The following is a 27403-nucleotide window of genomic DNA, read 5'->3' on the forward strand; positions in this document are numbered from 1 at the left end:
CATGGTGGGACTGGCCCGTCTTAGGGACTCAGCCTCCACTGTAATCACAAAGCTTTAGCTCAGAGGCCAATCACCATAGCTGCCAACTATAGAATGAAACCCCCTCCCCGCCAGGCTCCCAGGAAAACAGACGCCTCTGCTCTGCCTCCCCTGTATAATTCAGTGTTGCATCGACATCTCCTGTAGGTACATTAGGTTGGTGGGACCTAAGTCACTGCCCCTGCAGCAAGGGAGTGAGGGAGACTGGGAGCTTTCCTGTGTGTTTGGTCTCCTGTCCCCTCTGTGGCCCCATGGGGAAGCTGGTATTCACACCATGGGAAGTGTTCAAGTAGTACAGAAAGAGTCCCAACCGTCTACTAGCGGGTATGTCAAGGCTACCACAGCCTACGTGGTACCTCTGGGAATATTTTCTTAAATGCCCTTCTGAGCACATGCTGTGTGAGCATGGCTTGGCAAGGTCTGTTCTTTTATGAGAAGATAAAGGTGCTCCTGCTTCCTGCAGGGACACTGCCCTGCCTCTGTGCACAGGTGCAGTAAGCTTACCAAGCAAAGTGCAGGGTGGGTTTCAGCCCCCACCCACCTCCTCAAGTGCCAGATTCTGTGTGGTCTGGCAAGGGCACAGTAGTTTGCGACAGCTCAGGAGCCTGCTGGCCAGGCAGAGCTAAAGAGGCCCAGGGCCAAGCAGTCTGCACAAAGTCAGAGGGCATTGTAGGTGGGAAGGAGACTGAGGGAGAGCCAGGCATTCTGGCATTCTGGTGACAGCATGAAACCCAGGGGTCTGAGAGTTCCGGGCTGGAGCTGCTAGTGTGGGAATAAGTTCCTGTGGTGGTGGTGGTGGGAGCGGAGTACAGGGGAGCTAAGAGGCCTTGATATTGAGGAAGCTGTTTGAGAGGCAAATCACCTATGGGGATGTTAAAATTTGAGATGGACGAAGAGGAAGAAGGGAGCTGGAGCCAGATTCTAAAGTTGTCCACAAGACAGTTATAGGGGGACACACACAGGAGGACAAGAAGAAAGTAATAACTTTAAGCACGAAGGGCTTCATGTAAGGGTGGGAGCAGCAGCTGGGAGCTAACAAATAACCACAGATCCCCAGCTCTCCATTCCTGGCTCCTGGCTCCATGAGACACTGATGTGTTCATTTAAGCAAATAATGGACTTCAGGCTGCCATAACAAAGTACAACAGACTGGGGGGTGTAAACAAAAGAAACTTATTTCTCATAGTTCTGGAGGCTGGAAGTCCAAGATCAAGTTGTCAGCATGATTAGGTTCTGGAGAGAGCCCTCCTCTTGTCTTGGAGATGGCTGCCCTCTCCCTGTGTCCTCACTTGACAGAAAAGAAAACAAGCTTTCTGGTGTTTCTTCCTATAATGGCACTAACCTCATCATGAGGGCCTTACCCTCATGACCTCATCTAGCCCTAATCACCCCCAAAGACCCCATCTCCAATATGGCCTTCCACTGGGGGTCGGCATATATGAATTTGGTGGGGGCAGGGGAGGAGGGGACACCACCTGTAGCACTCAGTCCAGAGTACTTCATTATTTGTGAACAAAAGAAAATCCTTATTCTCACATAGCTTATATTCTAATGGAGGGAGGCAGACAACACATACACATACATACACATACACATACATACACATACACATACACATACGTTAGGATAATAAGTGCTATAAGAAACCCTAGGGGAGGGATCCCTGGGTGGCGCAGCGGTTTGGCGCCTTCCGTTGGCCCAGGGCGCGATCCTGGAGACCCGGGCTCGAATCCCACGTCGGGCTCCCGGTGCATGGAGCCTGCTTCTCCTCCCTCTGCCTGTGTCTCTGACTCTCTCTCTCTCTCTGTGACTATCATAAATAAAATAAAAATAAAATTCTTTAAAAAAAAAAAAAAGCTACAGGTGCTGGTCCTGTTCTTTTAAAAAAAAAAAAAAGAAACCCTAGGGGACATCCCTGGGTGGCTCAGCAGTTTAGCGCCTGCCTTCGGCCCAGGGTGTGATCCTGGAGTCCCAGGATAGAGTCCCACATCAGGCTTCCTGCATGGAGCCTGCTTCTTCCTCTGCCTGTGTCTCTGCCTCTCTCTCTCTCTCTCTCTCTCTCATGAATAAATAAATAAAATCTTAAAAAAAAGAAAAGAAAAGAAGAAACCCTAGGTTAGTAGGGTGATGGAGAGCCAGGACATTACTGTATCTGGAATGGATGTAGAAGGGAGTGAGACATGGAATATCTGGTGAAAGTGTGTTACAGCCTGAGAGGGCAGGGCAAGATGGGGTTTGACCTGTGAAACTGGAGGAACAAGAAAAAAAGAAGTGGGATTTGTTGTCATTGGACTATAACAGCAGGCAATCACATGGAGACATTGTAAGGGCTTCAATTCTTGCTCTGAGTCAGGTGGAAAGCTACTTAGGTTAAGGGGAGATAAATTACTTGGTCAGGAAATAGAAGACTGGAAAACCAATAGTGGAGGAAGCTCCATGTGTGGTGTTCTAGGGGAGAGGCAGGTTGCAAAGAAGAGAGGGGTGGAGGAAGAGTGGTTTGACAAAGTTGAGCAGAGAGGTGAGGGTCCACGGCGGTGGGGGGGGCAGAGTGAGGAAGGAGGATGCAAAAACAGGAGATGGGGGGTGGGTTTGCCTGGAAATCTAAGATCAATGGGCAAGGGGACACTGGACCAAGATGCCCCAGGCAGGATGGGGTCAGGAGTCACAAGTGTATGAAGAGCTACCTAGAGTCTGCAGAGGGCAGAAAGAGCTGTGGCATATCATGGAAGACACCAGAGGTGACTGAAGTTTTCCAGATGGCAGAGGGTCAACGAGACACGGGGATGCTGGGACATCTTCCCCCATGTGTGGGATGGCATCCTGGAGAGCCGGCAGAGTGCAAGGTGCTTTCTGGCCAACATCTGTCTCCTGGTAAATTTTGGGAAGAAACTGTAAGGAAAGACGGAACCCCAGAGAGCAGTCCAGCCCAGGAAAAGCCCCAACCCTGTGGGATTGTGGGATCAGCAGCATGGGCCTGAAGGTCCTAAAGGCAGGGTAGCAGTGAGGGGGAGCATGCCCGCAGAAAGGGAAAGGAGGAAGAGGACAGGCTGGCCCTGGAACACTCCCTCCTTTGCAGTGGCCCCCTGGTGACCCCAGACCTGCAGCCAGGAGGCCCCGGATCATCGAGCAAAAATAAATAAATAAAAGCTACAAAGTTGGTCTAATCAAGAGTCACTTTCCATAGCCTCGTTTGCAAATTTGCAATTCAGTTGCTTCTTTGGCAAAAGGCCCCGTGCAGCTGTTCCACCCAGTGAGCCCTTGCCAGGTGAACCAGGGGGCCGTGCAAGATGCCTCGCAGCTGCCAGCTTGACTACTACGGGGCTCAGGTTCCCCCCTCTCCAGACTGGCTCCCTGAGTCCAGGCTGTAAGACCGGCATCATGCAGGGGGACAGGTGAGGCAGGAGGCCCCAGTTGCAAGCACAGAGCGCTGCCTTTCCTTGTCCTTCCTTTCCTGGTTAAAGCAACACACAAAGCGTTCTTTGATCTGAGCCCGCTGCCAGCTCTGGAAGGGCTGTGTTTGTCACAGCTCCAAAAAAGAGCAGGAGGTTACTTAGCTATGGATGAATAATAATTGGGCATTTGTCTAACAGCTACTGTACTGATGAATAATTAAAATTTTTATTACAATTGAGGGCAAAAATCACCCTACCCACATGGATGGTCTGTCAGCTGTGCCAGGAGAAATGCAGGTAGTGGAAGAGAACCTTCCGAGTTTGAAAAGTAAAGCCACGATGATGATGATGAAGAAGCCTGGGCAAAAAGCCGGGGATCCCCAGAGAAGCGACAGGAGGGGTGGACCCAAACACAGAGGCCTTTTCCTTTGTATTCCTTTTCAGGTTATAATAAGATCAGTCAGGTGGAGTCCAACCCGGGGCATGCAAATGGCTGAAACAGCTAGGGAAAATTGCAAGTGACAACCAGGAGGCACCAGAGATAAAGAGAAACAGATAATGACTCGGCTGGACACATGCCGTTCTGTCACAGCCGATGCTGGAAACTTTGATGATGATGGAGAGGGGACAGCTGGAGTATGACGGGGAAAATGCTGAACTCAGGAGTCAGAAACCCACCTCCCCCACACCCGCCAGAGGTCGAGGAGGTGGCTACTTCTTGGCTATGACCTTGGGCAAGCTCACCAAACCTCCACAGACATCTCCTTCTACGTCTGTAAGATGGGGATAATACTGCCTTGTCATGTGTTGCCCGAGGATTGCATGAGATCATGTAAATGAGAATATTTGGTAATATTGGCAAATGCTGAGTAATGATAACTCAAAAATCAGATTTAAAGGCAACTGTGTCCAAACAGCCTAAGAGTTGGGATAGGTTGAGTGAATTAGGACTCAGTAATAATGGGAAAGAAAATCTGTGCTATTTGGGTTGGATATGAAATTACCAATGGAATTGAATGGAATCCAACTTAAAATACATTATGCAAGGTAAATAAATATCCCTTTAGTTATAAATAGCATTTTATTTTTCTCTGACTTGTCAATAGTACAGTATACTTAAAAGGAAGCCATGAAACATTAATTATTTTGATGGGAGAGTAGGTATGGGATTCATACATCCACCAATAAATATATTCATGCTGTGAGAGGTGACCACGGGGAGGAGGGACTATTTTTGAGAGCATGTTCCATGCAGTAGAACCTTGACACCCCCTGAGAGATAAATCCCAAGAATGCACTGACTCCTCAAATATGTAAGGATAATAGAGCATAGAGGTAGTGGCTTCATCATCCTCCATCCTTACAATCCATGATTCAAGTTCGTGATGAAAACCAAAAGTGTGGGAATCCTTGGGTGGCTCAGTGGTTTAGCACCTGCCTTCAGCTCAAGGCGTGATCCTGGAGTCCCCGGATCAAGTCCCATGTCTGGCTCCTTGCATGGAGCCTGCTTCTCCCTCTGCCTGTGTCTCTGCCTCTCTCTCTCTCATAAATAAATAAAATCTTATTTTTTTTAATCTTAAAAAAAAAGAAAACCAAAAGGGCTAAATGTTTAAAGGCTGAGCATCCATCATGCATTATCTCCTCTAATCCTCATAACACTCCTGTGTTCCCCATTTTACACAGAATGCAATGAAGCCTTCAAGGGGTTTAAGTAACTAGCCCAAGGTCCCAAGGCTTTTAATGCAGAGAACCAGGATTGGAAGCTTTATTTATCTCTTCAGAGCCATCAAAGCATTCACTATAATATTCTCCTTCATAGTTCATAGGGGAATCCAACATGGACCACAACAAAGTCCCTTTCCCTTTAACCCTCTGGGAGGGATAATAGTGCACCAAGTTAATTCAGCAAGTGTTTGTTGAGTACTTCTGTTCAAGGCACTAGGGATCCATAGATAAACAAGAGAGACAAAGCCCTGTTCTTGGGAGCAACTATGAGGTGAGCACCATGGGCCTGGAGGCCTCAATGCTGGAGGCGTTGCAGGGCCCCTCACCAGCTCTTGGTTCTGGATCCCCTTAGATTTCTGCCACTGGATGTCCTGCTTACAGCTGCCACCCCAGCAACTGCCTCAAGTGTCCAGAAACTGATGTACAGCTGGTGGACGCATGGAAACAGAACAGGGATCTGACGGCAGAATCCTGGCAGTTCTGGCTTCACCATTACTAAGCCTGTGATCTTCTTCTTGTAAGTCCTTCAACCACCAAATCAGTCTCTGATTATAAGTGGGGATGTTGTTGGGTGCAAAGGACTGGGGGAACACTGTCCAGAAGTGCCTTGAAAAATCATACTAAGTGCAAGCTAGCTTTTATTATCCTTGTGTGTTTCTGCTAATCAGACCCAGGACAGGTAGTGTTTTCATCCGTCCGTGAGGCTCCGTGGACAAATCTTTGCATGTTCCAAAGTGCTCCTCTGTTGCCCGAAGGAGTGTCTTCAGTGGTTCTGGCCTCGATGGGAAGTGATGTTGCAGAAGGTGAGGGGCCACCAGGAAAAGGAAGTGCCAGGCATCTTTCCACACCACCTCCTTCTTTCCATCTCTTCTTGGGCATGGATGCATGTAACAGATGTTGAAGTTTGTGTAATTCCAATTAACATAGAGCAGGCTGGGAGGAGGAGAGATTTTTTTAAACTTTTCCTGGAACTGCTCAAGTATTTGGCTACAGCGGAGTTCCCCGGACACTGCAAGTGCTGCCATCCTGTGCGGGACTCTGCCCTCACCCTGCCTCTGAATGACTCTGTGGCTTGACCACTGAGCTCCACGGTCGAGAATGCTGCTTCATCCCACAGAGCAACAAAGCAGCTGCCGCCTGACCAGCCAAATGGGCATGGACATCTGGCTGGTGTCCTTCCAAAGGACTCCATCCTGAGCCATCCTCAAGCACAATACTCCAACCTTCCATTGTGGACTCTGGCCAGGTCTGCGTGTCTGACCATTAGCAGCCAGCTGCTGAGCTCCTGATGAGACAGGTCATGAACAATTGGCTGGTATCTCAGTCCTTTCAACAACCAGATCGGATGTGTCAGATGAGCAGTCAGATTTATTTTCCCGGCTCTAAACTCTTGTGTCTAACAGAAAGAAATAGAGCCAAACCCTGAAAGTAAATTTGGGGTGTTGTAGAAACGTGGTCTTCACTGAGATGTATTTCTTCTTTCTTTGCTATCTCAAGTCACTCAAAGAACTTAGGCAGTTTGCCCACGGGTACCCAGGAATGAGCATCCAATTACATTTCACTGAATCCAGAGTCTTCCAAAGTTCAAGAACAGTTCTGGTTGGCTCATCTACATATGCGTATGCAATGTCCCTGCAGTAGCGTGGTGGGGAGACTGTGACATTCACACTCTCTACCTTCCCACTCGGGTCCTGTGGGATGGTTGGGAGAGGAAACAGTGCTATGAGAACAGGGGAGAGAGAGCCCCTCTAGTTCAGAGAATCAGTCCACCACCCTTGGAGCTAGACCTTCTTGTAAAAACTCCTCCCAGAGGCAAACTGAAACCACTCATGACATCATTGATAAGGAGCCTCCCAGCTTGGTCTGTTTAAAGTTGGATTCTCACTAGAGGCAGCTTTGTTTGCATCCTGATATACATTCTATTATCTGAAGTGATACAACAACACTTTCTTATATTGAAATGAAGCCAGCTTTTCTAGAACTTTCTTCCACTGGTCCATTAGATATGCCAGATTTGTATCAAACCTTCAGAAAATATGAGGCGCCAAAAGATGAGGAACAGGTGCCTCTTCTTCCTGCCAGATCCTCCTCCTAATCTATCCCCACTGAGGTGTTTTAGCTTTCCTGACTTGTTTTAAAAAGTCAGATACTCCAACTCACATCCTGATTAACTATAAAAGGCTTTCTCCAGTGGACCTCTTTTCCTGTGTCCCCTCATCTGTCCTCCTGAATATCACACAACCCTCCAACCACTCTGCAGTATCCAGCACATGCACACACTCCAGAGAATTTGAGGCAAAGGCTCGAGTGTGAACAAGGAAAAGGTGGTTGAGGCTGCTTCCCTATGCTTAATAGGAACAAAACAAAACCCACCAGGATGAGCTTTGTGTTTTCCAGTGGTGGGATCATGTGGCTCAATCCAGGCATCAATCCATGCCTTTTACTGCTCTCCAAAATGGTTTGTGCAAACCTGTCAACATTACTTTAAATAAAATGCACAGGTATATTCTACTGACATGAACTGTCATCACAAAATCTTCCCGTTGGGGCGCTTGGGTGGTTCAGTTGGATAAGAGTCCAACTCTTGATTTCAGCTCTGGTTCATGATCTCAGAGTCATAAGATTGAGCCCCACATCAGGCTCCCCACTCAGCGGGGAGTCTGCTGGTCTCCCTCCTCCTCTCCCTCGGCCCCTCCCTCTGCTCACACATGCATTCTCTCTCTCTCTCTAAAAATAAATGAATAGGGGCCCCTGGGTGGCTCAGTCAGTTAAATGTCTGCCTTGGGCTTGGGCCATGATCTCAGGCCCCGCTCAGTGGAGAGTCTGCTTCCTCCCTCTCCTTCTGCTCCTCCCCCTTGCTCATGTGTGGTCTCTCTCTCAACTAAATAAATAATATTTATATTATTAAAAAATAAAATAGGGATCCCTGGGTGGCGCAGTGGTTTAGCGCCTGCCTTTGGCCCAGGGTGGGATCCTGGAGACCTGGGATCGAATCCCACGTTGGGCTTCCGGTGCATGGAGCCTGCTTCTCCCTCTGCTTATGTCTCTGCCTCTCTCTCTCTCTCTCTCTCTGTGACTATCATAAATAAAATAAAAAATTTAAAAAAATAAAATAATAATTAAAAAATAAAAATAAACGAATAAAATCTTTTTAAAAAAATGCAAAGATCACTTCATCTTCTCCTGATCACCTCCATATACCAGGACACTCCCTTAATGTGGGAAGAGAGATGGTGGAGGGCAAAACATTAACTAATTGATAAGCCTTTCACTTAATACATTTGCGTTAAATGAACTTTTTGTTTTCACAGCATCACGGGCCTGGAAAAAAGAGACATTAAGAAATCATAACCCATACCCCAATATTCTGGTAGATCGATACTTGAAATCTCCCAAGGGGGACCAGATCTCTTTATTGTTGGTGGTGATGGTGATGATATTTTTATATTTTCTTGTTTTACATTATTAAGTATATCAATATAGTGAGAGAAGTGTAGACTATAACAAAATAAATAGCTGTATATCCAAGGTGGATAACCATCTACCTTTAACATTATTAACAATTTACTATATTTTATTCAGTTTCTTTATTTTGTAAAAAAAAATAAATAAAGCCTTTAGATACATGTAATTCTGTGTGTTCCTTCCTGATCCCTCCATTCCTTAGGCAACCATTGGCCTGGGGCTAATGGTATCAGTTCCATAAAGACTTTGAAAAAGGGGATCCCTGGGTGGCGCAGCAGTTTGGCACCTGCCTTTGGCCCAGGGCGCGATCCTGGAGACCCAGGATCGAATCCCACATCGGGCTCCCGGTGCATGGAGCCTGCTTCTCCCTCCGCCTGTGTCTCTGCCTCTCTCTCTCTCTCTATGACTATCATAAATAAATAAAAAAAAAATTTTTTTTAAATTAAAAAAAAAAAAGACTTTGAAAAAATATTCACTATGCTTTCCATGTGGCTGCAGCCACCAGGTAAGCAAGATGGGTGTTTACAATCACAATCAGGACTTACAGAAGAAGAAGCAGTTCCACATAATATGTTTTCTTATCTGGGTGCTGTGGACAGTACTGCCAACTATCTGCTCCCCTGACCCCATAAAATACCCACACAGGGACACAAGGCCAAGCAAGATTATGTCATATACTGGGCTCGTGTGTGCCCGAGTGCAGCCTACAGCAATCCTGTCCATCATGGTGTTAACCAGCTAGTTTGCTCGAAGTCTTCATTCTATTGCTGAGGAGCAAGCTAGGCACCCCTGGGAACTCTGAGAGCTCTGAATTCTTACTGTGTTGAAGAAGATTCCATATAGAAATTCTTCGAGGTTCTCTTCATTGACTCGTTCCAATTAGCTATCATAAGAAATCCTGGAGTGCCTGGTTGGCTCAGTTGGTAGAGCATACATTTTTTTTTTAAGATTTTATTTATTTATTTATGAAAGACAGAGAGAGAGAGAGGCAGAGACACAGGCAGTGAGAGAAGCAGGCCCCATGCAGGGAGCCCTATATGAGACTCGATCCTGGGACTCCAGGATCACGCCCTGGGCTGAAGGCAGGTGCTCAATCGCTGAGCCACCCAGGCGTCCTGAGCATACAACTTTTGATCTCAGGGTTGTAAGTTTAAACCCCATATTGGGCACAGAGATTACTTAAAAATAAAATCTTAACAAGAAGAAGAAGAAGAAGAAGAAATCCTGACTCCCAGTGGGTCATGAAATCAGTCCTCAAGCACAGGGGGATTTAAGGGCTCACATCTGTAGGCCACAAGAGCCATGGCCTTGGAAAGGGCCTCAGGGCCACCATACTCTCAGTGGTTCCCTCTGCAGCTTGGAGAAGGCACAACAATATTCTCCAGCTTTACTGTTACTGCTAATATAAGGGATATTTATAAAATTTTTATCTAATAAACAATTTAGAATAGTCAAAAAATGGACTACATATATGCTCATAAAGAAATTATGGGGATTTTTTTATTTTACATTTTTGAAAAGACTATTTATTTGACAGAGAGAGTGTAAGAGACCACAAGCAAGGGGAGTGGCAGAGGGAGAAGGAGAAGCAGGCTCCCCACTGAGCCAGGAGTTTGATGCAGGGCTCCATCCCAGGACCCCAAGATCATGACCTAAGCCAAAGGCAGATGTTTAACCAACTGAGCCACCCAGGCACCCCTATATTTTACATTTTAAATAAAATTATGTCATGCTTTGTATTCTATTCCACACTTGCCTTTTACTCAACATTATGCTTTTGAGATGTACCTGTAATGATACATGTAACTCTGCATCATACATCCCAGCAACTATTATAGCTCTTATCTTAAAAAAATATTCCATTGACTTTGCCCTGTACTTACTGCCCTACTTTTGTTCTCTTCATTTTTTGCAACAAAATTCCCTGAAAGTGCTGTCTATACTCATCTCTTAAGTTTTCTGTCAAACTCTCTCAACCCACTCCAGTCAGAACCCCTGGACTCCACTAGCAAGAGACTTCATTATAACAGATGTCCTTCATCTCTAGAGTTGCTGCATTGTTTCATGAATGGATAAGGAGAGGCCTCATGTCTCAGTTCCCAGCGGTGCTTTCTGTGGTTCCCCCACAGCTTCGGAGTGCCTTTCTCTGCTCCTCTGTCCTGAACTTTAGGACCCTGAGCCAAGCAGACCAGCCCAACTCAAGAGGTGATGGCAATTCAGTTGTTTCTGCTGCTATGTGATGGTCTTAAGAACACTGCACATGTAAAGATGCCAGACCTAGAAGTCCTTTCTGACAGCTTCTAAAGAGATGCATAAAGATTAGGTTGGGTTTTCCTTCCTTTTGAGCACTGTCATGGTGAGAGAGGAATAAAGAGCCTTCCTCCAGACCCCTACACTTGGATTGCCCTTGGATGCCACTCAGCTAACTAGCAGGAGCCCCTAGCAGCTAGTAGGATAGAGGAGCCACCGTGTGAACCAAGAATAGCTTTTCAGTCCACATCTTCGACTCCTGAAAACATTTTTTGTTAGAGTTTGCATTGAGGGTCTAGGAATGAATGCCTAGATCTCCTTTAGAGGACTTGGTGCTCATAAAGGAGCAAGAGTATACTATTCTCAGAGCATCTCACCTATGAAAGGACACCATTATTGGCCATGCAGATGCGACCACAGGCTTCTCTTCTACCCCTGCTCATGGAGAAAGATGGATTCATACACTAAGCAGTCTGACTATATTGATAAATCACGTAGAAGCACAAGTCAGACTCATGGTGGTGACTAGGCATTTCATTGGTGTTCTTTCCTTTTTTTTTTCTGTCCTATTCAAATTATTTTGCATGTCAGTTTATACTGAAATATGGGTGGATATGCATGAGTTCCAAAAGTCCCAGTGTCCTGCTCAGGAAATATGAAAAAACAAAACAGACACTGTGACTCTCCTCTCCAGACCCCAGCACTGAGAAACAAATCACCCGTGCAGAGAGACCCACAAAGAGATGCTGCTTACCTTGTTAATATATTTTACAGACTAATTTTTATTTTGCATTAGCTTTTCATACAACTGCATTCTAAAAAGATTTTCACAATGAGCTGGTTGCAGAGAGAAGGAAATAAGAAAAGGCACAAGCAAAGAAGAAAATTTTACCAAAGATTTTGGAAAGAAAGGCCTCCTAGGACAAATAAATCATTTTTAAAAATGAGTACTTATAATGAAATAAACAAATAACTTGAGACAAGTATTACTTTACTTCCTTCTCCTTTTCTTATGTTTCTGGCCTTAAGTTATTTCTCCTTTGGATAAGACAGCCAGGGTTTGAATCTCAGCTCTCTCACTATCTGTGACTGAGCAATTTATTTTACCTCCATATCCCAAGTCTCATTATCTGTAAAATAAAAGATAATTACAGGACTCACCCCTCTGGTGACTATGGGTGTTAAATGTGGATGGAGTACCTAGCTCATTGCCTGGCCCACAGAATGTAGTCAATGCATTTATAAACTTCTTGATATTCATTTCCTCTCATTTAATCCCCCTGGGGCCCTCAATCCTCTCCATCTGCCCTCAGCCTTCCTTTCTTCACTGCCTTCATTCCCACTTCTAGGCCAGGTTGACAAGTCAGTGGGGTAGGTTCATGAGCTGCTCCAATCTATCTTTGCATCTCCAAATACTTTTCTCCTTCCATAAACTCATCCTGTGTGCTGGCCACACTGAAACTTCCCAGGCCTAGGTGATAGCGGTCCTTCAATGTTTCTTTGTGCTTACTCCCTTCATTCTGTTTTCCTGGAGTGCCCGTCTTTCTTGTCCTACTCAAGACAGGCTATCTTTCACTCCACAGCTCTTTGAGCCCACCCTAATACTGTACTTGTTTCATTGTATTGCCAAGTTTTATTTATGGAATAACCATATTGTGAGCTATGTATCTAGAACTAGATAGATAGATATAGACAGATGATAGATAGATAATAGATACATAGATATAAATCAACATATCTCCACCTAGTAGGTACTCAAGATGTGCTTTGTGGAATGTATGAGTGAGCAGATGGTTTCTTCTGAGCTGTTCCAGTCTTACTAGGCCACTTGGAAGATCTTCCAGAGACACCAGATCAATGCTGCCTTCTTTCGCCACCTACAAAACACAAGTGTATAAGACCCTTAGGTCACTCGGGCAAATTTTCCAGATTGAAAACACCAAGCCTGGGTGCATTTGACTCTCATGTGGACGTGAGTCTTCTGAAGGTGAAATGGAAATGAGGGGTAATATTCCTCCAGTGGCCCAATTTCCCTGTGAGATCCTCTCATGATTTAAAGAACACCCTGGAAAGAATGGTGTGGCACTTGCCTCACCCATCCTGGGCTATGATAAGAGAAAAGTCTCAATAATCAGTGTGGCTCCATTGTTGTGTTTTTTTTCCTTTATTAAGTTTTAAATTATAATTTAAGTATAGCTAACATACAGTGCTATATTCATTCCAGGTGTACAATATAGTGATTCAATAATTCTCTGCCTCATTACTCAGTGCTCATCATGATAACTGTACTGTTAGTTCCTGTCATCTATTTCACCCATCCCTCAGCCTCCATTGTTTTTTGGAGGGGAGCACCTTAGTGCAGAAATTCCCTGGGAGATCCTGAAAATTCCTCCTCATCTCACTATTGCAGTGGGGAATCCAGAAATGATTCACAGCTGAAGCCACTGTCCCACATTAATGCATCATGTGGCCATTAAAACTAGAAACCAGACGGCCATCTGGACACAATCTATCCATAATTTTGTGAAGTTGCAAATACACCATGAGTAAGAGGAGTTCAGTAAACCCTGTTATAATGCTGCTGGGAGCCATGAAGAACAATCCCTGGTCTAGCCAAAGACACAGTCCCTACAGAGTCTAGAGCCCCCAGGGACAGGATTCCACCTGCTAGAAAAGTAAATCCAAGGGAGAGAGAGGCACTTTCCAGTAGGTTTTTTGCTTTTTTTTTTTTTTTTTTTTTTAGTTGTTCACTTTGCTTCATTTCGTTTTACTATAGTTCAGTTCTACTGGTAGCACAGTGGGACTCCTACATGATGTGGCACAATTTCTCTGAGTTTTAATGAAAGATATGTAAAAAACTATGGTCCTCTTGGCAGGCTCAGAAATAATGAATTAGCATGTGGAAAAAACAGGAAAAGTAAGTGACCCTTCCAAGGTCACCTGGTTAGTGACCAAGTATGGACCAGAGTCCAGGTGTCCTGACTACTCACCACCAGGTCTCCTTCCTGTGGACAAGATCCTTTCTAGGTCAGAGCTGGAAACCAAGGAGATGACATCATGTGGTATGTGACTGGTGGTAGGGGACAGGTGGTAGACAGCCAGTTCCAGCCCTCACTCCTAATAGCCCGAGTTCAAAGTTGAGCTCTACTTCTTAGCAGTTGTGAGAAATTGGGTCCATTTACTTAATTTCCCTGTGCCTCTATTTCCCTATCTGGAAAATGGGATTGATAATGATATGGGTCACTCGGAACTAAATGACACATGGAAGCTTTGAGAATAGGGCCTGGCGTATATTTTAGCCATTGTTACTCTAGTAATCTACAAACCTTTTCTGAGTGGTTAAGAACATGCACCTCATCTGTTCCTTTTACCATGGCTATGAATTTGCTCTGGCACGAGCATTCCCCACATGGAGTCCCCTGTTAACTTACCCAGACCCTTGGGCCACCTCTCCTAGGGAATTTTCATTGGCTGCTTATTTACTACTTTTTTTTTCAAGGTTCCCTTTCACTGCTGGACCACTGCAGCTCTTAGAAAGACTCACTTGCATTGGGATAAAATCTGATCTGCCTCTATATAACTCCTCCCCACTGGTCTTAACACGACAGCTTTACTTCTCATACTAAGATAAATGTTTCCCTTGGGAGACTTGGCAATGTGTTGGGGATTTGCAAACTCATAAAATAAGTATGGCATGTTTTCCTGATGAAACTGAAATGAAGGTTTATGGCAGGGGGGTGGGGGTGGAATTCAAGCTTTGTGTTGAATATCCCTTCTTTTGAAAAGATTTTCTCATTTAAAATACTAATTTAAAATTTCTAATTTAAAACAAACAGCATATTTTCATGTATAATATAAAGTTCAAATAATTTGTTTTTCAGATTTGACACAAAATTTTGCTTCTGGAAACTCTGCCCCAGACCTCCCAGGAGTATCCATTCACTTGCCTTTGACTTTGGGGATTTCTAGATGGAAAAGCCTGAGAAATGCTACTCTATTGAACAGAGCTACAAAGAACAAATATAATTCCTTCCCACAGGACCGCCAGTCAAGTTTCCATAAGATCTTACAGTTGGAAAGAGACTCAGAAATTGTCTAAATCGATCTCCTTTCTGCAGCAGCCCTAACAGATGGTCACCCAGCCTCTGCTGGATCAGGCTCAGAGCAAAGAGACCACGTGGTAATCCTTCCACTTCATTGCTGGCCAGCTCTAATGGTTAGAATATGCTTTGCGTAAGCTGAGCAACACGCACATCAGACCTGAATTGGACTCCATGTTGGTCACTTAACCTCACTAGACCTCAGTTTCCTTAGCTGTAAAGTCAAATGAATGCTGTTAGCTACACCACAGGACTACTTAGAAGAGAAAATGCATGTAAATCACTTAGCATTCTGGCCTGAGCATTGAAGGATTCAGTAAGTGTTCCCCACCATCATCACCATTTCCCGCATAGCTTCCATGAGCCAAAGATACAGAGCCTGTTTATATTGCCTCTGCTCCAAAACCAAGTTTTAGTTATTGGATGACAGTTCATAGACTATTCCCCAAATGTGCTTAAAAGTATTATTTCCTAAGTTAAATATACCCCCCACTCTACCTCCATTGAACAATACTCTGACCCTTCAGTTAACATATGTTTGTTTGTTTGTTTTTTCAGAAAATCTTTTGAAAGTCTATTAGAAGATTCTTACGGTTCAATCGAAGGAATGTTAGAGAATGGAAAAGTGCCATGGAGAAAAGAGAAAGGGGCAGAGTCAGGAATTGGGAAAGGCTAGGCCACGGAGGGGTGCAATTTAAAATAGATTCATCGCATAGCTCAAAAGCTCCAAGGACAGTGTTTTCTCATAAAGTTCAATTGGCAAATGTGGCTTGGACTGGAGTTGAAGGAGGTGTCCTGCTCCTTCTGAGAGTTGCAGACAGACAGATCTGTAGAGCAGCCCTGGCCTGATTTACACCCCAGCAGTAGGCTGAAAAGCAGGAAAAGATGGAGCAGGGGTCTGTCTGGCTCAGGCAGCATGAGTCTCCTCACTGTCTTGCTCACCACATGTGAGCAACACACAACACCAGCCCCCTGAGTCTCAACAGAGAGGGCCAGGGGAGCAGGAGCCCCCATCTCTACATCACACTTGGCCCCTAAAAATCAGCCCAAAGGATGTGTCAGGCTCTTAGTCATCCCATTAACTCCTCCTCCACTTGTAGGGAGGAGCAACCAAGGGGCTATGGACTAAATTGTGTCCCCCCAAAATTCACCTATTGAAGCCCCAGCTCCCAGTGTGACTGTATTTGGAACTAGGGCTTTTATGGAGGGGAAGTTAAATGAGAGGATGGTGGTGGAGCCCTATTCTGATGAAAATAGTGTCCTTCTAAGAAGAGGAAGAGACACCAGAGCTCTCTCTCTCTCTCCACCCCATACATTGCAGAGGAAAGGCCACAGCAAAAGACAGTCATCTGCAAGTAAAAGTGTTGTCACTGGGAACTGAAGCCCCTGGGACATTGATCAAGGACTTCCAGCCTCCAGAACCGAGAGAAAATAAATTTCTATTGTCGAAGCCACCCCAGTTGTGGTATATTTTGTTAGGGCAGCCCAAGCTGACAGGTTCACAAGCTGGAGCAGGTCCCCAGAGGGTGACTTTGTTAGTGGGGCTTCTTCCTTCATGGGTTAGGCAAAGCACAGGGAGAAAAGAGCTCCCAACCCGGTAGATTCTTAAAATCATTCAAAACTGTAATGGTAAAATCTGAGAATATAGAATAAAGCAAAATTTAAATAGAAAGTTATTTATTGGGACTCTAGCTACAGGTCCAATATATTAATTTCTTCTCGGGAGAGGAGAGAATGAAATAAAGATTCGATCAGGTAAAAGAGTAAAGCAAGCAAACAATCCGAGGGCAAGGAAGAAACTCAAAGATGTTAGAAGCAGTTAAGCATGCTTGAAACCCAATTCAGATGGGGCAAGTCCTAATGAAAAGCAGGAACGTTTGTAAAGTATTTACTGAACACCTGATGTCTTCGGGGCACTGAGTTAAGTGTGGAAGATGCAACTGAAGGGTAGGATGTCAGTCCTGCGTCTAGAAACGTGACTTTTAAAATGCAAATCCTTCCTCCCTTCCTTCCTCCATGCCTTATGAAACATTTATGGAGCCAGCCTTTTGCTAGAGAACACAAAAGGCATATAAAGACAAGTTAAAGTTTGTGCTTTTTAAGTGCTCACAGTCGAGAGGGGGAGAGAGAGAGAGAGAGAGAGAGAGGTGTTAACAAGGAAATCCACCTGTGAAGGACCATTAGTTTTCCAGAGACAAAAACACCTTAAAGGATGATTACAAGTTCCACAGACAAGGCCAGAGGAGAAGAACATTCTGAGCAGAAGAGACCACCAAGCCCCAGCCAAAAGGCCTGCGCACACAGTGTCCTCCAAGGAGCCACATCCAGCCCCAAGAGCTTTACATGGGAACAGCTGACCCTTCAGTGGAACATCTCTCTGACTTCAAAATACTTCTAGACATGCCTCTGCCTTGAGTTACAAAGCTGAGAACCCAGCCAGAAATATCTATTTTGCTGAAAACAGCCAAGTCCCATCCCTCTGCCAAGGCTTCCAAAGCTTCTACCTCCCGCGATCCCCATCCCTTCCCACGTCCCTGATGACAGCAGGAGCAGACAGGAGCCAGAGGGGAAACAGCTTGGCTTCTCCACCCTGCTTCTGAATGCCCTTCCTAATCCCAGATGTTCCAGGTCTTTAAACCTCCCACTCCTGCTATGTTCATCCCTAACATCCATCCACTCATTCATAGTGACTTTCTTTAAGTGGTAGGTGCTTTACATATATTTTTCAACTGATATTCAAAACAAATCCAAGAGGTAAGAATTATTGTTCTATTTACAAATGGGAAAACCAAAGCTCCCAGAGGTTGTATGTGTTGGCTCAGGCTGTAAAAGTAGTGAAGAGGGAAATTTAAAACCAAGTCCATCGGACTCCATAGCTGTGGTTTTCAGAGCATGGTTCTTGGACCAGCAGCACCTCCTGGGAACTCTGTTCGAGACCCATTGAATCAGAAACTGTGGTGGGAGACAGTCTTTGAGATGTTAGTCCACTGTCCTCCCCATGTTGGCCTCACTGAAATAAATTCCTTTCTCACTTCACCACCAGTCATCTCTCTGCCTCTGGATTTTGGCAGCAGTGAGTGGCTGAGTTCAGTCCTTGGGACCCCTGGAGCCAGAGCCCTTGCACCTCTGCACCCCAGCTCTGATCTCCAGCTCTCATTAATTAATAAAATATTTAGAAGACATAACAAGCAACTTAGATCTCATAAACTCAAGGGGTCTACGAGTCACTGAACCCACTCATTTGTCTTAATGACCTGTTTTTATGGTCTCAGATGGAATCAGTTACAGGTCATTGTAATAATCAGCTAAAGAACAAATTAACTGAACTTTATGACATGGCTATTCTCAAGGTACTTACGACTGCATAAAAATTTAAATAATATCAGAGGATTTCAAAACTTGAATCAATTTGGGGCACCTGGGTAGCTCAGTTGGTTAAGTGCCAGACTCTTGATTTCTGCTCAGGTCAGACCTGCATCCAGCTCCATGCTCAGCTGGGAGTCTGCTTGTCCCTCCCTTCCTGCTCCTCCTCCAACTTGCTTTCAAGTTGGAAAGCAACTCTCTCTTTCAAATAAATAAATGAATAAATAAATAAAATCTTTTATAAAGTTTACTAAATGTTAAAATTTTTTAAAAACTTGAATGAATTTAGTGACTTCTCCCCAAAAGGTACAAAAAGAGGCAGAGAGACCTGGAAAGTCAGGTTTTTAAAAGAATTTATTTATTTATTTATTTATTTATTTATTTATTTATTTAAAGAGAGAGAGAGTGAGTGGAGAGATAGGGAGAGAGAATATGAAACCAACTCCAAGCTGAGCGCAAAATCCCACACGGGGCTTGATCCCACAACCCTGAGATAATGACCTGAGCTGAAACCAAGAGTCAGATGCTCAACTGACTAAGCCACCCAGTTTTTAAATTTTTTTTTAAAGATTGTATTTATTTATTCATGAGAGAGAGAGAGAGAGAGAGAGAGGCAGAGACACAGGCAGAGGGAGAAGCAGGCTCCATGCAGGGAGCCTGACGTGGGATTCAATCCGGAATCTCCAGGATCACATCCTGGGCTAAAGGTGGCGCTAAACCACTGAACCACCAGGGCTGCCCAGTTTTTTAAGTTATAAATTTAACATGAAGCCTTTAACAGCCCCAAATGATATTGTACTGTATACATAGCAAGAGCAGAAATAGAGGCACAGATATGAGAGGACATATTAAAAACAAAACAAAACAAAAAACAGAAGCTGTGACGTTCAGGCCCTGTTGTCTGCCCCAGCAAGGCCTTGAGGTGATTCTAATGGACGCTAAAGACTTCAGCATTGAGAACAATGCTGAAGGCTTGTACCCTTAACCTCTGCATTATTTTACATCTCCACATTCCTACTATCCATAGGCAAAAAAAAAAAAAAAAAAAAAAATCACCATGGGGGACTCTTCCTGAAAAATAGTTTGTTTTTACTCCCAAGGAATTAAAGGTAACTCTTCTTAGACTCTAAACTTGACCCTCGTCTCAGCTGGCTACCCCAGATTCCTTATCACACCAATAAGTCAATTGTTTAGTGTAGAAATCTACTGTTTCAGCCTATAAGGAATTCCAGGACTAGCTACCCATGAAGAGGGAAATCATAGCATTGTTACTGAATCCAGCTTCATATTAAGTTCTCTTTGTCAGGGCTCCTGAGTGGCTCAGTTGATTGGGTGTCTGCCTTCTGCTCAGATTGTGATCCTAGGGTCCTGGTATTGAGCCCCACATCAGGCTCCCTTCTCTGTGGGGAGCCTGCTTCTCCCTCTCCCTGTGCCTCTCTGCTCCACTCATGCACATGTGCACTCTCTCCCTCCCTTTCTCTCTCAAACAAATAAAATCTTAAATAAAAAAAAAAGTTATCTTTGTCAACATAGCCCTCCCCTCTTCCAGACTAACTGTTCATTCCAGGCGCTACTCTGGGAACACCACGCCGACTACTTCCACCAGATGACATTTGTTGATTGAGGGCTCTGTCTGTATTAGGCCCTCCACTAGGCACTTGAGATGTATCATCTCAATTAATCCTTACAACAACCTAGGAGGTAGGTTATCGGCCCCATTTCCAAAACAAGAAACCAAGCCACAGAAGATAAGTAACTTAACCAAGGTCGCCAGCTCCTACATGACAGGTCTGACCTCAAACTCAGTTCTTATCCACCAGGCTTTCCCATGCTTTACTGCCCAGGACTGCCTTTTTTGAACAAGTTTCCTTTCTCTGTATACTTCAGGCCCAAGCTCTATATTTTGGGTTGAGAGTCCTCTTGGCAGCACCATGGATCCAGACTCGTGGTCTATTGGCCTCTGTCCTGGCATCACTACCCTCAGGGGTCGTGCTTCACCTAGAACTGCTTTCTGCCCGCCAGCCTTTTCTGCCTTGGTCCTTTCTCCTTCCTTCAGACCAGCTTAGTCTCCTTTATGTGCTGTTTAACATGGAAAAAATTCTAGCATCTGCCAATTCCCAGTTTCTAAGACAGGTTTTTTTATCTTGCCATCTCTGCTTTGACCAGACACTTGGTACAACTTCAAACACTGTCGCCCATTATCTGGCTGCCTAACAAGAACTCTTGGCCCATTTTGAAGCCAGATTTCTTGAAGCCACTCTCACGTTTAGCACCTTAATATAGATTTTTGTCTACAGTAGAGTAGGGAGCTCTGAAAAGTATAGGCAAAAAATTAGCTAGGAGGCTATGTCTTTGCTTATGATTTCTAGGCTGGTAGTGGAACCAGTGCTGAATCCGGTTATTTAAGCTGAAAATGCAAAAAAAAAAAAAAAAAAAAAAAAAAAATGGAGCTGGCAGTAGGAGGAGCAGATGCAGCTCCTCTCAGGCTTGGATAACCAGAGTTCATCATGAGGCCCCTCTAACAAATGTTGGGGAGAGGCCTCCCAGAGGGTCCTTTCCTCCCAGAACCATTGGGGGATAGGCTACCCTAACGTTCCAGGCAAACAGGAAACTCTGCCCACACACAGAAGGAAAGAGGAAGCTCCCAGATTCCTGTTCCAAGTAGCCTCCTGAGAAGGACTTTATCTTTTGGGAAATTTTTGTTAAAGGAAATTTGAACTGAAGTTGCAAGTTTCCTTTGTTAAGAAAAGCAAATAACATGAAAAGGGAGAGAAGCGATGGGACAAGAAATCGGTCATCACAGATGCAGATCTAATCTCCGGAATGAAATACACTGGAAAGAACATAGATTCTGCACAGACAGAGGGGAGTAGGGAAGGGCAGGCATGGAGGCGGCATGAGCAAAGGCTCCAGACAAGATGAACCTGACCTTCTCGAGAGGCCATGAGGGGTCCTGGTCAACTAGAGAGAGCAGTACAATGTCAGGCTTGCAGAGTCTAAACTGACCCGAAGTGCCATAGTTCCAAGATGTACTCTTTACTAAACCCATGGGCCAGACAGAGTTCTGTGCTCCACGCATCTAGGAAATGAGATCATTGAAGCCCATTAATAACAACAGCCAATGTTTTAAAGCATATACTAGAATCTTCTCAAGCTTTTTGGGTGGATTAGCTCATTAAACCTCACAACAACCCTGTAAAATAGATATCAATATTATTGCTCTAAGCAATAATGTTATTTTTTTAAATTTTATTTATTTATTCATGAGAGACACAGACAGAGAGAGAGAGAGAGAGGCAGAGACACAAGCAGAGGGAGAAGTAGGCTCCACGCAGGGAGCCTGATGTGGGACTTGATCCCTGGACTCCAGGATCATGCCCTGGGCCGAAGGCAGGCGCCAAACCGCTGAGCCACCCAGGGATACCAATAAAGTTATTTGTACAGTGTAATAATATTTGTTTTTTAAAATATATTTGTATTATATACTAATTGTATTAGCTGCTTGTAGTCAGGGAAGTTGGCATGGCCATCTTCCTTCCTCTCTCTCCCACTGGACCCTCCCACACTCACCAGCTGCTGCCTCTGATACCTTCATAGGACACAGAAATTTTGCCTATCTTTCTCAAGGTCACATGGTTCATAAGGCTCATGGACAGGATTTGAACTCGGGCCACCTGTTTCCAGGCTCCCTACTCTCGACCACCACACTGAACTGCAAAGCAGCCTACAAAACTAATAAAATGCATCTTCTTCTCTCTGTTCTTCAAGAATTTAGCAGCTCTGGAATGGAACAAGCTGTAGCAGAAAGAACCCTGGTGAGAATTGTAACTCTACAACTGAAGAATGAGACCTTAGGATTAAATATGAAGTGGGAAAATATATGCCTCTGGCCCACAGTGGACGCTCAGGAAATCATACTAGCTTATACTCATTGACACTTCTCGGGTGCCAAGCATGTGCTGGACCCCATATCCACAATCTTCTGAGCTAAAGTCAATGGGAGCAGATCCCTTGCCAGTCCTGCTACAACTCAGGGAGTGAGGAATGATTGGTTATGCACAGCACTGTGGGAAGCTTCTCGAAACCTCACACTAGATTTATGTAATCATTGTTTGAGCCCGATATAGATGAGGTGCCCACGTCCTCTTTTAGTTATATTTTAATGAATGAAGTAGATTCAGTAGATCTCGATGATAGGAAAGATTTCGTCTTTCTTCAGCTGTCCCTTTAAATCCTTTCTGTAGGGGACACCTGGGTGGCTCAGCGGTTGAGCGTCTGCCCTTAGCTCAGGTTGTGATCCCGGGGTCCTGGGATAGAGTCCCGCATTGGGTTCCCTGCATGGAGCCTGCTTCTCCCTCTGCCTGTGTCTCTGCCTCTCTGTGTCTCTCATGAATAAATATAATCTTTACCAAAAATAAATAAATAAATCCATTTTGTAAGCAGTTCTTTCTCTGGCACTGGTTGAGATTTCAGACCGGTCTGGTAGCTTTTCTGATTGTTCCTAGGCACCTGGATCATCTTCAGTCACAAAAACAGCCTCATTTAGTATTTTAAATATCCAGGCCATGGTAATCATCCAAATTTGGAACTTTTATCTAGATTGGAGAGTCTCTGGTCTGCTGGCAAGGCTGTACTTCAGACACCAACTATTTGCCTGGAGGCAGGGAGGGTTGCATGGCCATCTTCCTCCTGGTCTCCCCCACCCGACCCTCCCACCCTGGCCAGCTGCTGCTCCTGATCCCTTCCAGGTCAGATTCAAGGGGGGCTAGAGGGATAGGGCATCTGCCTTATATGACTGGGGCTACTGTGACCTCATGTTGGTATCTGCAGGGCCTGGTAGTTAGGCAAAGCTGACAGTTGTGGGAGGCAGTTGCAAAGGTTATAGGAATCTCCAACACAGTCACCTGAACACGAGGGTGACCATATGCCCTGGTTGTCGGGCTAGTTTCAGTTTAAGCCTATTGCCCTAGCAAATACCTTAATAGCATTGCCTATCTTGGGATGCCTGGTTCAGTGGTTGAGTGTCTCCCTTGCTTCAGGTCGTGATCCCGGGGTCCTGGGATCCAGTCCTCCATGGGGCTCCTAGCAGGGAGCCTGCTTCTCCCTCTGCCTGTGTCTCTGCTTCTCTCTCTGTGCCTCTCATGAATGAATAAATAAATGAATCTTTTTAAAAATAAATAAATAAAGGTTGCAGGTGGGTGAGAATTAATCCTGGCAGATCTGGGCTTTACTATTTCTTTGTATGTCTGGAATAGTGATCCAACTTCATATTCTTTTATAATGCGGAATTATTTAGCACCTATTGTAATATTCTCAGACTTTAGGGACTCTGCCCATCTCCTAAGCAACAAGAAGAATTGAATTTCACATGTAGTTATGCATGATGTAATAAAGAAGGGGGAACAAAAGACACTCAGGCCTACTAAATCTTACAAAAAGGTTATTCTTGTAACAGGCTGTGACCCAAAGCCACATCAGCTTCCAGAAATGCTATGTTGACGAAGCAGGGAAGGAGCTGGGCAAGAGCAGATCTAGCCAAGATGTCCCCTCCATCAAGAAGAGGGAACAGATTCTATCATGCTGCCTCATCAGCTTCTTTGCTTTCCTTCTCAAAGATACCAATGCATGCAGAATGTGAAAATCTGAATCATGCCCATGGCATTCCATGCTCTGGACCAAAAGGTTTGTGCAAACTTCATCTCAGCTTTGAACATGTGAACAGAAAATCCCCCCAAGAATTACCTGTCTCACTGAGGACACCTGGCCACATTGCTAACTGAGGTGTGCACACAAGTGTCAGCCTGGCTGGTTTTAGTTTTCAGTCCTCTATTCCAATCCAAAGTGTAGAAGGGTAGAGGGAAGACTCTTGCTCTCTTTGTCTCCAGGGATTCACCGTGGAGTCCTTGAAAGCTGAAGGGTAGCAATCCAACAGTGTGGTCCTATGGAGGAATCACTGTGCTTGTCTCCTTTTTTTTTTTTTTTTTCAGGTAACCTGAGAAGACTTCTGGGTATGCCCACGCCACAGGCTGGATCAGGCACGTAAGACTCCAGTTCCTTAGCCAGGAACAATCTACACGACCTGACTTTTAGCCCATGCCCCTTTCACTACACAACTCCAGCTCTGTAGAGTGTCCACAGAAACAAAGGAAAGCTTTTTTGAGTAATCCCACCTTTTCCCACAAACCATGTTTTTATAGGAGGTTTTTGTTTTTTCCCCAGCAGCAAGGTAAAGCAAGCAATTGAACTAACTTGTTCTCAGATCAATGAATCCATTGTGTGCTGCAAGGAGCAAAAGGGTTTTTTGTTGTTGTTGCTTTTTTTTCTCTTTCAGTGTTGGTTTGGAGCAGGAATTAAACTTGGCCATGGATTATGAGGAAAAAAGAACTGGATAGACAAAGCTTTTCTTTCTTTGGTTGGGGTTTAGATTTCCATAAAAATCTATAGGTTTGTAACTAAAGTTGTTAGTAAATATGTATTCACTTGCCCACATGTCCTCTTTGGCTCCTCCTCCCTTCCTTCCCACCCCTTTCTCCTCACAGTAACACCAGCTAAACTCCAGAACATGAGAACAGCCTTTCTTAAGGCACTGGAGTCTTACGTGCCTGATGTCACTTGCTTATCTTGCCAATAGAAACAGATGCAAGGTTACTGAGGTACTATCGAATGCTGGCAAAGAAAGGGAGATTCAAAAGTTCATGCTTAGCATAGACAAAGCTTCAGATCAAAATTCTAGAATGTCCTAACCTACTTATGAACTGAGGAGGGGAATGGTGTTATTTATTTCACTGTTTCTCCTCTGCTCACAGATGATTTGGTTGGATTGCTTTCTCAGTCATGAGCTCGTTTAAGAGCAACTGAAGCCAAGAAAATTCAATGCGAAAGAATAGTCCTTTCACCAAGTGGTACTGAGACAACTGGATATCCACATGCAAAAGAATGAAGTTGGACTTCTCTGTTAGTCAACTCAGGCCACCATAACAAAATACCATAGGGTGGGTGGCTTCCACAACAGCAACTCATTTTCTGTTTTAGAAGCTGGAAGTCCAAGATTGGATTCTGTGAGACCTCTCATCCTGGCTTACAGATGGCTGCCTTCTCACATGGTGGAGGAAAAGATCCCTCTCCCCCTCTTCTTACAAGCCACAGTCTTATCAGATTGGGGCCCCACCCTTGTAACTTCATTTAATCTTAATTACCTCCTAAAGCCCTTATCTTCAAATGCGGTTACATCAGAGGTCATAGCTTTGACATATGAATTTTAATCTACAATTTAAGTCTATAGCCACCCTTTCCTCACACCATACACAAAAATTTACTCAAAATGGTTGAGAGATCTAAATATAAGAGCAAAACTCTAAAACTTTTAGGAGAAAATATAAGAGTAGATTTTCACAGCCTTGGGTTAAACAAAGCCTTCTTGGAAATGACACCAATAGTACCAGTGACAAAAGGGGAACATAGATAAATTGGACTCCATCAAAATTAAAAGCTTTTGTGCAATGGGCACCATCAAGGAAGTAAAATAACAATCCACCCAGGGGTGCCTGGGTGGCTCAGTTGGTTAAGCATCTGCCTTTGGCTCAGGTCATGAACTCAGGGTCCTGGGATCAAGCCCCACATCAGACTCTCACGTCAGTGGAAGTCTGCTTCTCCCTCTCCCTCTGACCCTCCTCCCTGCTTGTGTTCATTCTCTCTGTCTCAAATAAACAGATAAAATCTTTAAAAACAAAAAACAAAAGAAACCCCACAGCATATGATATAATATTTACAAATAATATACCCAATAAGGGACTTGTATCTAGAATATATAAAGAATTCTTACAACTCAATAATAAAGACTAGTAATCCAATGAAGACATAGGTAAAGGATCTGAATAGCTACTTCTCCAAAGAAGATCTAAAAATGGCCAATAAGTACATGAAAAGATGTTCATTATTATTAGCCATCAGAAAAATGCAAATCAAAACAGTGAGATTCCGTTTCATATCCATTAGGGTGGTTGTAATAAAAAAGAGGGATAATAACAAGTACTGCAACAGTGTGGAGAAAGCAGAAATGTCATACATTGCTGCAGGAATGTAAAATGGAGCAGCTACTTTGGAAAACAGTACAGCAATTCCTCAAAAAGTCAAACATAGAGTTATTACCTATGCCAGCAATTTCATTCTCTTATGAAATACCCAAGAGAGATGAAAACATATGTTCACAATAAAAACTAGGATGCAATGTTCACAGTGGCATTACTCCTAATAACCAAAAACTGAAAATAATCTAAATGTCCATCAACTGATGAAGAGGTAAATAAACTGTGGTAAATCCACATAATGGAATATCATTTGGCAGTAAAAAGGAATAAAGTACTGTTACATGCTATACCATGGATGAGCCTCAAGATCATTATGCTGACTCAAAGAAGCCAGTCACAAAAATTACATATTGTATGATTTCACCTATGTAAAATGTCCAGAGTAGACAAATCTATAGAGATGGAAAGTAGATTAGTGGACTACCCAGGGTGAGTGGGTTGAGTGCACTGGAGAAAATGGGAGTGACTAAGAGGTACAAGGTTGGGGTGCCTGAGTGGCCCAGTCATTAAGTGTCTAATTCTTGGTTTCGGCTCAGGTCATGATCTCAAGGTCCTGGGATGGAGTCCCATATGAGGCTCTACTTGAGATTCTCTCCTCCCTCTCCCTTTGTCCCTCCCACTCATGCTGCCTCTCTCTTTCTCTCTCTCTCAATAAAATCTTTTAAAAAAAAAAAAGGTACAGAGTTTTTTTTTTTTTTTTTTTGTGGGATGATGAAAATGTTCTAAAGTTGATTGTCATGAAAATAATAAAAACCGGGCAGCTGTGGTGGGCTCAGCAATTTAGCGTTGCTTCAGCCCAGGGCCTGATCCTGGAGACCCGGGATCGAGTCCCATGTCAGGCTCCCTGCGTGGAACCTGCTTCTCCCTCTGCCTGTGTCTCTGCCTCTCTCTCTCTGTGTCTCTCATGAATAAATAAAATCTTTAAAAAAAAAACTCTTTAAAAATAATAATAATAAAAACCATTCAAGTGTACATTTTAAGT

The 27403-nt window shown here is 44.2% G+C and overlaps 1 long non-coding RNA gene and 1 pseudogene across 5 annotated transcripts in view; one reads left to right on the forward strand and one right to left on the reverse strand.

Annotated features, from left to right (window-relative positions):
• Nucleotides 1-9135: 9135 nt before the first annotated feature.
• On the forward strand, nt 9136-10024 carry LOC121480126 (annotated as a pseudogene).
• Nucleotides 10025-11372: 1348 nt separating this feature from the next.
• Nucleotides 11373-27403, reverse strand: part of LOC121479688 — a 59519-nt gene continuing 43488 nt past the window's right edge. For 4 of the 5 annotated variants that reach the window (XR_005984797.1, XR_005984798.1, XR_005984799.1 and 1 more), the window contains exon 3: nt 11374-12748. This is a non-coding gene — a long non-coding RNA (uncharacterized LOC121479688). Of the gene's footprint in view, nt 12749-27403 lie in introns of all 5 variants that reach the window. The other variant, XR_005984800.1, reaches the window with a different exon arrangement.

The sequence above is a fragment of the Vulpes lagopus genome, chromosome 21 (assembly GCF_018345385.1).
Source record: "Vulpes lagopus strain Blue_001 chromosome 21, ASM1834538v1, whole genome shotgun sequence".
Lineage (NCBI taxonomy): Eukaryota > Metazoa > Chordata > Mammalia > Carnivora > Canidae > Vulpes > Vulpes lagopus.